The sequence below is a fragment of the Mus caroli genome, unplaced genomic scaffold (assembly GCF_978045245.1).
Source record: "Mus caroli unplaced genomic scaffold, Mus_caroli_1 scaffold_18, whole genome shotgun sequence".
Lineage (NCBI taxonomy): Eukaryota > Metazoa > Chordata > Mammalia > Rodentia > Muridae > Mus > Mus caroli.
In genome coordinates this window covers 70,591,010-70,602,972 of record NW_028227273.1, presented here as the reverse complement: position 1 = coordinate 70,602,972, position 11,963 = coordinate 70,591,010, and positions in this window count along the sequence as shown.

Genomic DNA, 11,963 nt, shown 5'->3' with positions numbered 1-11,963 from the left:
GGAATTTAGATGACTCTGTGCAAAAGATCAGCTTTGACACTACAGAGTAACCCAAAGGAGGTAGCTGGTGAGCGTATGTGCTGAGGTCAGCTGACCTGGTTTGGTTGGCCAAGAAATTCACAGGGACTGCTGGCTATGACATCCCATGTTTAGAGAAGAGAAAGATGGGGAGAATCAAACATTAATAGACACATGCACACAAACATACTCATCCACATGCACATTGGCACACACACAGTGGTCGAGGCAAATATAAGTTCTAGCAACTTAGCACATACAAATACATACATTTACACACAAGAGACAGAAAGAAAGACAGACAAACACATAATACTTTCAGGTTTGATGGCTTAAGCCAAACTCTTTCATCAGGGTCAAAGCATTTCACATAAACACTTATGTACAAATATACACAGATGCACATCTACACATATACACATACTAATGGCATAATGTAACAAAGTTCAAACAGACAGGTTCCAACTATATCTCACATAACACACACACACATACATATATACACACAAATGTTGGAAGGAACAAGCTTCAGAACACAGCCAGACATCCTTACATATATACATATGTGGAGAGATGATGAAGGGAACAAATCTCCAACACAAAAATACACACAGTTTACACAGACAAACACACACACATACATATATATGTATATATGGATATATATATGTATGTATGTATGTATTCACACACACACATACACACACACACACATGTTGGAAGGCACAAAGTTCCAACATAATCCTACGTGAAGTTTATACACATACATACATACACATAGTGATGGGTGGAAAGTACATGTTCCAACCACTTAATTCTTTCTTCCATCACTTATCTAGTCCAGAAAAATCTTTCAGGAACTAAAATAATTTGTTTTAGTTTTCTTCTCGTGAATTACTATGAAAACAACAATATGTTCCCAATTATTTCACAAGAAATATTACATAGTACAGGTAGAGAAAACAAAAAACTAGTTATAGATAAACCAATTGTAAGGTGGCAAGGTAATCTTTCAGCAAATTTCTCTTACTGGCAGGCAAAAATCTGTAGTTAGAAAAATAGAAACAAATATTTTATTATACTGTTTTTCTTCTTTTTTTAATTAAATTATTTTATTTGTTTACATTACAAATACGGCATCACTTCCTGGTCCTCAGTCCAGAATTCTTCATCTCATCCCCCCTCTCATTTACATATGAAAGGGTTCTTCCCATTCACAGCCAGCCTGTATCCCCCATACCTGGGACAGCAAACCTCTACAGGATTAGATGCACCCTCTCCCACAGAAGTCTGTCTGTCAAGGAAGTCCCCTGATACATATGTGCCAAAGACCATGGCCACCCTCTGTATGCTCTTTAGTTGGTGGTTAAGATTCTTATAGTTCTCAGGGGTCCACTTAAGTTGAAAATGTTTTTCTTCCTATGGGATGGCCATCTGCCTCTGCTCATTCTTTTCCCCTAACAATTCCATAGGTGTTCCTAACCTCAGTCCAATGGTTGGCTCTCAGTATTTGCATCTGTCTCAGTCTGCTGCTGGTAAAAACTCTGGAGGACAGCTATGCTAGGCTCCTGTCTGCAAGAACAACATGGCATCAATGATAGTGTCAGTGTTTGGTGCCTGCATGTGGAATGGAACCCAAATTGGACAGGTCATTTGATGGCCTTTTCCTTCAGTCTCGACTCCATTTTTCTCCATGCATCTTCTTTAGACATGACAGAATTCTGAATCATAAATTTTGAGGATGGGTTTTGGCCCCATCCCAACACTAGAGACCTTGGGTCTCTACTGGAGTTGGATTATTCATGTTCCATATCCCTATTGTTGGACATTTCAACTAGGGTTATCCATATTGAATTCAGAAAGACTCTCACATCACAGATATTTTGAACTTTTTAGAAATAACTCCACTGCCCTCAACCTACATCCCCACAGCTGCATATTTGTATACATTCTCCCTTGTCCTCTGGCTTTCTCTCCTTTTGCCTGCCAAACCTGATCCTGCTTCCCTTTTCCTCTCACCATCCCATCTCCCACACAAGTTCGTCCTTCCCCCATTTTCCCATACGTGTCTTGTTCCCCCTTCTAAGTAGGATTGAAATATCCTGACTTGGGCCTTCCTTCTTGTTAAACTTCATATGGTCTCTAAGTAGTATAATGATTATTCTTTATATTTTGGCTAATATGTACTAATAAGAGACTACATACTATGTATGTCCTTTTAGTTGTTACTTTGCTCAGGATAATATTTTCTAGTTCCATCCATATTGTGGCAAATTTTATACAGTCCTTATTTTAAAGCTGAATAGAACTACATTGTGTAATTGAACCAAACTTTCTGTATCTATTCTTCTATTGAAGGACATCTGCGTTTTTTCTAGCTTCCCACTATTATAAATAAGGCTGCTATGAACAGGGAGGAGGATGTGTTCTTATGGTGTACTGGTGCATATTTTGGGTATATGCCTGGGGTTGGTATAGCTGAGTATTCAGATAGTACTATTTCCAGTTTTCTAAGGAAACACAAGATTGATTTTGAGAGTGGTTGTACCAATAAAAATTACACCAGCATGGAGGATGTTCCTGTTTTTCCCTCTCCACACCAGAATGTGCTATCAATTGAGTAAACTTTAAGGTAACTTTGTAAATATCAAAAGGCATTACTTTCATATAAAATTCAATCATACTTTAAATGCTTTAAATGCATATTTACTAATCAGCAATTCTTATCGAATTATATCAGTTTCCTGAAAGCAAAACTTGGTATATGAAATCAATCATCACCAGTCAGTTTCAGAGATACATCAAGTAGTGCTGCCATTTTCTTGTCCTGTGACCATGAAAACCCCTGTATTAACTAAGAAAAGTATGCCTTTCTGAACTTCTAATTGTTCCCTTAGTTTTTGTACATCAGAGCCAAGAGCAGAATCATCTTAAACTTGCTTCCCTACCAATTTTAGTTTTCAAAATACTTTCTAAGGGGGGCAGTCATTGCTGATAATATACATCTCTTAGTTATTTCTTAGGGTGACGATTGAATAAATCCTTTGCTCTAGAAGCAATGCCTGAAAAGGATTAAGTATTATTATTGTGAGTGCCAGAGATACTGCACACTGAGGAGTTGCAAGACCATTTGGAATTTTCATATATTTCTTAGATTAAGAGGGAAGTGGCAACAGCAAGCAGAGTAGAAACACATAATAGCATGAAATCTTCAGGACACAGCACTTGGGACCTTTACTTAACCAAGGTGTACCCATAGTGGTTGTGCTAACAAGTGGGCATTGTTCCATGAGTTCTAAACCATTTGTCATTCCTCCTGCATGGACCTGTGCAGTTTTAGCAATCAAAACCCTTGGCATTTGTCACATTACTCTTGAAATAAAGCATTTGTCAAAATACAACTATATTATATAGGAACTATCAGTGACGAAGAATGTATAGCTTAAATATCCCTGAACCTAGTTTATAAATGCTAAATATTTTTTATAAAAATATTTTATTAATTTTCCTCTGTCACGTTCTTTAATAATATACAAGTAGGAACCACAGAGTCAAGAATGAGGCCTTAAGCCGGGCGTGGTGGCGCACGCCTTTAATCCCAGCACTCGGGAGGCAGAGGCAGGCGGATTTCTGAGTTCGAGGCCAGCCTGGTCTACAAAGTGAGTTCCAGGACAGCTAGAGATATACAGAGAAACCCTGTCTCGAAAAACCAAAAAAAAAAAAAAAAAAAAAAAAAAAAAAAAAAAAGAATGAGGCCTTGAGTCTCCAGTATCATCTGCACCTCAGATCTAAGGCTGTGCCACAGGAAAACCAGCTCAAATTCTGTGTAGAGAGAGCTGGTCTCCCAGGATTGTTGACACACCTAAGAACACAGATTTACAGGCTCCCAGAACAGAAAAGTTCCAGTCAAAGACAGCAAAACAAAATAACACCAAAGTTAAACATAAGGCAAGAGGCAAGCACAAGAACCTAAGCAACAGAAACCAAGGCTTCTTGTCATCCTCAGAACCAACTTTGCCCACTAGAGCAAGTCCTGGATACTCAAACACACACACAAAAAGCAAGATTCTAATTTAAAATCACATATCATGATGATGATAGAAGATTTTAAGAAGGACATAAATCACTCACTTAAAGAAATAAAAGAAACCACAGATAAACATGTAGAAGACCTAAAAGAGGAAACACAAAAATCACTTAAGGAATTACAGAAAAACAATGAAACAGATGAAGGATTTGAACATTCCCATATAGGATCTGAAAATGAAAATAGAAAAAATAAAGAAATCACAAAGGGAGACAATTCTGGAAATAGAAAAACTAGGAAAAAGATCAGGAGTCCTAGATGGTAACATCACCAAACAGAATGCAAGAAATAGAAGAGAGAATCTGAGGTGCAGAAGATACCATAGAAAACATTGACACAATTGTCAAAGAAACTGAAAACTGCAAAGAGCTCCTAATCCAAAACATCCAGGAAATCCAGGACACAATGAGAAGAACAAACCTAAGGATAATAGGTATGGAAGAGAGCAAATATTCCCAAATCAAAAGGCCAGTAAATATCTTCAACAGAAATAGGGAAGAAGACTTCCCTAACTTAAGAAATCAGTCTGGAGGTTTCTCAGAAAATTGGACATAATACTACTGGAAGATCCAGCAGTACATCTCCTAGGCATATACCCAGAAGAAGTTCCAACTGGTAATAAGAACGCATGCTCCACTATGTACATAGCAGCCTTATTTATAATAGCCAGATGTTGGGAGCTATTAAGAGAACTCTTGATCTCTAAATTGGGCCTCTCCCCCCGAGAAGAAAAGGGGGTCAAAAGCGGGCCACCGACACACCGATTCCGAGAATGTTCCAGCCCTAAGCCATCTCCGATGTCCTGACCACACCCTGATACCACCAAGTTCCTGCTTCCCCATGTAGCTGCCAAAAGAAAGAATTTCTATTGCCCCCCTCCCATAAGTACTTCTCCTTTTGCTTGTATTGCCCTACCCCTCCCACTGATAAGTATCTGTACTTCCCCTTTTGCTTGTGCATTTAAGCCTTGGGCCTTTCTCAAAATATTGGGGCCTTGATACAACTTTAGAACGGTTTCCATGTTGTTATTCGTACAAGGCCCTCGTCTCTCTCTACCCCCCATTTGGTTCTTAGGAGGAGGTCCTCTCGTGACCCTCGAATAACTGGACCTGCTGGACGGGTCAGCCAGAAGCTGGAAAGAACCCAGATGTCTCTCAAGAGAAGAATGGATACAGGAAATGTGGTACATTTACACAATGGAGTACTACTCAGCTATTAAAAACAATGAATTTATGAAATTCTTGGACAAATGGATGTATCTGGAGGATATCATCCTTAGTGAGGTAAAACAATCACAAAATAAGTCTTTAGATATGCACTCACTGATAAGTGGATATTAGCCCAAAAACAGAACACCCAAGATACAATTTGCAAAACAGAAGAAAATCAAGAAGAGGGAAAACTAATGGGTGGATACTTCGTACCTCCTTAGAATAGGGAACAAAATACCCATGAAAGGAGTTACAGAGACAATGTTTGGAGCTAAAACGAAAGGATAGACTATCCAGAGACTACCCCACCCGGGGATCCATCCCATAATTAGCCACTAAACCCAGACACTATTGCATATGCCAGCAAGATTTTGCTGAAGGGACACTGTTATAGCTGTCTGGTATGAGGCTATGCCAGTGCCTGGCAAATACAGAAGTGGGTGCTCACAGTCATCTATAAGATGGAACACAGGGCCCCCAATGGAGAAGCTAGAGAAAGCACCCAAGGCGCTGAAAGGGTCTGCAACCCTATAGGTGCAACAACAATATGAAATAACCAGGACCCCCAGAGTTCATGTCTCTAGCTGCATATGAAGCAGAAGATGGCCTAGTCGGCCATGGGAAGAGTGACCCCTTGGCAGTGCAAACTTTATATGCCCCAATACAGGGGAATGCCAGGGCCAAGAAGTGGGAGTGGGTAAATAGGGGAGCAGGGCAGGGGGGAGAATTAGGGAACTTTCAGGATAGCACTTGAAATTTGAAATGTATATAAAGAAAATATCTAATAAAAAAATAAGTATGCATGCAAGTGAAAAAATAAAGAAATAGAAACAAGAAATAATTTTTTTTTAAAAAAACATGTCCATAAACATACAAGAATCCTACAAAACTCAAAAAGATTGGACCAAAAAGGAAATTCCTCTTTCACATTGTCAGAAAAATGGCAAAGTTTTTAAACGTTCACTATTCAATTATTTTGTGATAATTACCTGGTCAGAAGTGTTCACTCTTTCCACATTTGTTTTGATCATTGGGAAAACATTATGGAAGGTGAAGAAATGACTATTTACAACATTGAATACTTACACCAGTGACAAACTAAAACAAAGTTACAGGGTTCGATCAAGACTCTAATGACACCATGCAAGTAACCAGAAATCCAAATTTGCAAGCCTAACTCCTCTACTCTTTCACTCTTGGGTGGTGACTCAACTTATCCCTACTCACCCAACTTCTCTTCACAGTATCTAATCCTCCAGCAGTGGCATATGTACCTGTGCTACCAGAGACCACACTAGCTGCCAGCTTTCTTGCCGTGTACCTCCCAAACTGGCTTTGTATCTGTGGGAAGCCACATGCGCCATTATGTGCAGTAGAGTTTTTTTCCAAGTCACTGCCTGGAACGAGGCATGCAAATGAGGTACTGAAAGCATAACCAATCGGGTGTAGACACGCCTCTCCTAGGCCTATATAAGCGGCAGAAGTTTAAGCTCACACGAACAGAAGCTCGAGATATTGTCCTACAGAGTGGTAAATGTGTAGAATTTATCAATGCACCTTCTGTGGGCATTGATCCTCGCGGAATGTGACCCCTAGATATTTGGCAGATGGACATCACGCATATCCCAGCTTTTGGTAAATTACAATATATACATGTGTCCATCGATACCAGTTCTGGTGTCCTACATGCCTCTCTCTTGACAGGGGAAAAGGCAGTTCATGTCATATCTCACTGCTTAGACGCTTGGGCTGCATGGGGCAAGCCCCTGCTGCTAAAGACAGATAATGGTCCTGCTTATACCTCTTCTAGATTTAGTCAATTTTGCAAACAAATGCAAGTGAAACATATTACTGGGTTGCCCTATAATCCACAGGGCCAAGGCATCATTGAAAGAGCCCATCATACTTTGAAACAATATTTGCAAAAACAAAAAGGGGGAATAGAGGCTATGATGCCAAAAGATGGCTCTATCCCTTACAATATTTACTCTTAATTTCTTAAAATTGGATGATGCTGGAAGATCACCAGCCGAAAGGCACGGACAATGGCCTCAACTGCCCAATGAAATGGTCAAATGGAAAAATGTCCTTGATAATAAATGGTATGGCCCGGATTCCATATTAATCAGATCCAGGGGAGCTATTTGTGTTTTTTCCACAGGGTGAAGATAATCCACTTTGGGTTCCGACGCGACTGACAAGAACCGTGAAAGATCAAGATGAATCCCAAGATGATCCTGTTATTCTTACTCCTGATGACTGAGAAAGGGATAAGTATACCTTTGTGGGCCATAGTGAGATCATGGGCAGTACCCTTACCGGTACATTCCAATTCCTCTACCTTGCCTTTGTTTTTTGCAACTGAATGTTTTTTGGATGCGCCTTGTGAACGACAAACTCCTCAAGAGCCACGGGTGTATAATAGTACGAGTTTTCATTTAAATTATACACTATGCTTTGTGCATAATGTGGATAAACCTTTTACACCCTGTATGTTTGTAAAGAAAAAGATTATCTCTAATTGGGCAGATCCCATTAGCCAAAATAAAGTAAGCTCTGGAGTGTTACTTAATGCTTTAACGCAAGTTGCTCAAGGAGCACAATCAGCCTCAAGTGATGTTGGAAATAATGTAACTTCACCTATAAACATCACCACTATTATGATAAAGGGAAATGTGACTATTCCCAAAAGATCACGATGGCCTGTTGGCAATGTTACTGCTATACGCAGCGTGCCCTGGTGTCATCCGGACATTGCATTGCCTATAATTTTTTCACCTTGTCAATCAAAATTTTTTCCTCAGAAAGAAATAGCAAAGGGTTTTGTTTTGTCACCTCCATTGGATTTTGCCGTAATGAATGATAAAGGAGATGCTACAGGAAAAGAAAATATTTGGCCATATTACCAATGGATTTTAAGTAATGAGGCAGGTGCTAATACCAGTTTGTCAGCCTTTGCATTGCTGACTGGAACCTTTCATGAGATATTGAATGTTTCTGCCACACTTTACAATACCTCTGCTCATTTAGATAATGTGACATCTAATAGAGTTATCAGAAATATGACTACTTCTCCAGTAGAGCTTTGTGTTAATCCTCCATTTTTCTTTATATTGGCTGAATTTCAAAATAATACAGAATGGTTAGATTGTACAAGTGTCACTTGTTTTTTGATGCAATGCTGGAATGGAACCAATTTCTTAGCCTTAGTGGTACATCTACCAACCTTTATCCCTGTGCCTGTTGAGGCAGATCCAGAGAAGTTCCCAATTATGAGTCTTGTGCGGCAAAAGAGATTTTGGAATCACAGCTGCCATTATTACTGCCATTGTGGTGTCTGCAGCGTCAGCAGTTACCACAGGAATTGCTATGGCCAATCAAGTTAATACTGCTGACACCATAAATCAGGTAGCAGAAAAAACGTCTGAGGCATTGCTTACCCTGCAAAGGGCGGATTCTCATATCGCCTCAGGGTTAATGTTAGTGAATCAAAGAGTGGATATTTTACAACATAACATGGAACAGATGATGGATGTCATACAAATGAGTTGTGTGGCATCAACTCCGCATGTGTGCATTACTCCGATTAGGTGTATTAATAATTCTTTTATTAAAAGCACAGATTTATCGAATTATCTGAAGGGGAACTGGTCGCAGGAGCTGGAAAGGTTGCAGACAAAGCTGCATATACAGATCCTGAACCTTAATGGAACCAGAGTGGAACCAGTGACCCTTGGAGACTTTACCTCTTGGCTTACCTCTGCATTTTCTTACTTTAAGGAATGGGTGGGAGTGATTTTGTTTGGTGCTGCCATATGCTGTGGACCGGTGTTCATGCTTTGGTTGGTTTGCAAATTCAGAACCCAACAAAAACATGACAAGGTAATTATAACTCAGGCACTTTTAACCATTGAAAACGGCGCCTCCCCTGAAGTTTGGTTATCTATGCTCAAGAATTAGTCAGCATCTGAGTTCTCTGCTCTTGCACCCCACGGATTTATGGATCCATTGCACTGGGATGAGAGAGACTCAGCGATCATTGATCAGCCCTTGCACATCGCTGAGGTTTCCTCATTGCACGCGGTAGGGTGATCATGATTTCCCCACTAATTCATTCCCTTAAAACTTGGCTGGCCTCTTTTGTAGAGTTCACCCTAGGTCATTTAGCAGTTGCTGTCACACAGCGTCGCGGTATCCAAAGATGGGCAACTTTCCTCATGCACAGACCAACCTAAGACATGGGGCCTGGTTGCTATAGGGTTATGCTATGACAGGTAAGGCTGTGACACTAGAGGAATGACCTAAAACAGGAGCCGCAGTGGATGGACATAATTGCACAGGCCTAGTCCAGCATCATTTTATTAAAATTGAAAGGGGGAGATGTGGGAAGCCACATACGCCATTATGTGCAGTAGAGTTTTTTGCCGAATCACTGCCTGGCACGAGGCATGCAAATGAGGTACTGAAAGCATAACCAATCGGGTGTAGACACGCCTCTCCTAGGCCTATATAAGCAGCGCCAGTTCTGGGGCTCAGGGTCTTTTTGCCTCTGCAATCAAGCTCTCCCAATAAACGTGTGCAGAAGGATCCTGTTGTGGCATCTTTCTTGCTGGCAAGTCAGGCACTCACAGTATACACCCACAAATAATATCTTCAATCCTCTCCATTTCACATCACATTTTGCAAGGTACATGTATCTGGAAGAGATTCCCTGCTCTACCTGTAGGAGACTCCCTGCTCTCCTAGAGAGCAAGCAGGGCACCAAAAGTCCAGGTAGGAAGCCTGCCCATGTTCCTACCCCATTTACTCAGTGCTTCAACCATCACATATACATCTAACACCTCCATTTCTCTGTCACCATTTCCAAGTCCTTAGCTTGGGTTAAGACCCCATGCTGTACATGAGGCCATGCCAGACACAAGAAATCCAGCCTTGAACTATCATGGATATCGTCTGACCAACAACAAGACACATCAACCAGATGACCAGAAGGAAAACAAAAGGATGAAACCAAATACCTATCAAGAAATACAAAACAAAAACAAAAATCAAAAAAACAAAAAAACCTGAGCTCGAATTTTTATCTGGACTTATTACAACCACAAACAAACTGAGATCCTTCCACATCAGTTTGAAAACACAAACAAAATCAGCCAAGGTAATATGTCACAGCTTGAGGCCAGCTATCTTTGGTCTACATTCTCTCCATATTGCATCACATTTAAAGGATAAATAAAGACCTTACAAGCATTTTATGGAGATAAAAGATTCCCAAAGGAGAAAAAGAGTAAAAAAATACACTATCAAAGAAATAGAAAAGTGTCACACAAAAGAACAAAGAAATCAATAAATACCTTAAAGAAAACAAAAAAATACAAAGAATTGAAAAAAATGAATGAAAATGTTCATGACCATAAAATGCAAATAGAAAAAACAAAGAAAACAAAAATTGATAGTATTCTAAAAATGTTTAAAAATCTAGGATAGGATACAGTTTCTACAAAGCATCATGAATACAGGAAATGGAAGGCAGAATATAAGTCATTGAAAATATGATATAAGAATTAAAAACATATTTCCAAAAGAATATCTATAATGTTTGTAACACAAAACATTGATTCCTCAATGTTTCTTAGTCTTTTTCCACCTTGCTTGGTAAATATTGGTTGACAATCTGTTTAATAAAATACAATAGTACACCACCGCCCGGCTGAGGAGTGTTTCTTGTATGAAGCAAAATGTTGGATCCTGTTTGCACATCCAGTCTGTTAGCTTATATCTTTTATTGTGAAACTGAGACCCTAGGTGTTGAGAGATATCAAACATTGACCATGATTTCCTGCTATATTTGGTTTTTGTAGGTGTTATTGTGTGTATGTAATTTCCCTCCTTTGTTGTGATATTATTAATATCTTGGGGGTTTGGGTGTGTGTGTGTGTGTGTGTGTGTGTGTGTGTGTGTATTAGTACCCTCCTTGTGTTGCAGGTTTTATTTCTAGAATCCTCTGTAGGGCTAGATATGTAGATATATATTGTTTTAACTTGGTTTTGTTCTGGAATATTGAGTTCTCCATCTGTGCTGACTGAGAATTTTGCTGGGCATAGAAACCTTTCTGGCACTTTACTACAAAGGTATTATCTTGAGTTCAGTGGATTCATAACCTGCCTTGTTAGCTATACTTGAATTTTATTTTGTCCATTTTCCAATGTTATAGGATGTTCCCCTCACTTCTGCAGAAATGTAATACATGTGCTGTACTAATGGCTTGAATCTGCAGCCTCCATTATTGTCTCATGCTTTCAAATCTCTTTCACAATTATTCACTCCATGAGTTGATTCTGGATAAATAGGAACATGTCATTGCAAAGAAGTCCAGTGTATTCTTAAAGGAAAATCAAAGGTTACTGGAGAAATGGCTCAGTGGTTAAAGAACACTGACTGCACTTCCACAGGTCCTGAGTTCAATTCACAGCACCCACATGGTGGGTCACAACCATCTGTAATGGAATCAAATGCCCTCTTCTGTGGATCTGAAGACAGCTGCAGTACATTAAATAAATAAATAAATAAATAAATAAATAAATAAATAAATAAATAAATAAATAAATACTATGATTCATAGATATAACATGTGGTTGTTATACTTC